We start from the raw sequence: 676 nt of genomic DNA, 5'->3' as shown, positions 1-676 counted from the left end.
CCCCCCCAGCAGCCACGACGTTTTCTGGTTCCCAGCTGGGGTTGGGACCCCTTTGGGTAGAGCCAGGTGAAGCCACCCGGCTCCCGCGCTCACCTCCGCTTTGGAAGGGCAACCACGGAGTCATCTCCCACTGGTGGGGAGGAGAAGGGCTCTTTGGAAACCCGCTGTGCCCCCGCGTAAGCCCACAGGGCTTATTGTCACCGAAGAAACACAAAGGCCTTTGTCCCGCCCGAGTCCGACGCCCTGGCGCTCGGCTGCCCCGACAATGCTGCTTTGTCCCTCACACCCATCCCCGGCACTCGTGATCACAAAATACGCGTTGGGAAAGGAAAAAGCCTGGTGTTCTCCGGGAGCGCGAGCTGCCCTGCTCTGGGGAGAAAAGCAGGAGCCCTTAGGAGAGAAGAGGTTTTGGGGAGCAAGCGCGTTTCCTGGGTGGGAGCTGGGCACGCGCATTTAACGGGATGGCCCCAGAAGGGGAACCAGGTGCAGGGTTCAAGGGTCCCTTCCGCTGGTTTTTTATTCCATCTCTCTTTCCTGATGCTCCTGCAAGACACCCCCAGGAGTATCTTTGTTCCAATGTCCCCCCCCCCCAGCTCAACCATGCCCAGGAGGTCAAAATCTGGAGTGGGGGAGGCAGCTCCATGCCAGCTGTGTCACAGTGGCAGCTGAGGGCACG

This window comes from Apaloderma vittatum, unplaced genomic scaffold, assembly GCF_000703405.1.
Source record: "Apaloderma vittatum isolate BGI_N311 unplaced genomic scaffold, ASM70340v1 scaffold24688, whole genome shotgun sequence".
Classification (NCBI taxonomy): Eukaryota; Metazoa; Chordata; class Aves; order Trogoniformes; family Trogonidae; genus Apaloderma; species Apaloderma vittatum.
This window is presented reverse-complemented; position numbering follows the sequence as displayed.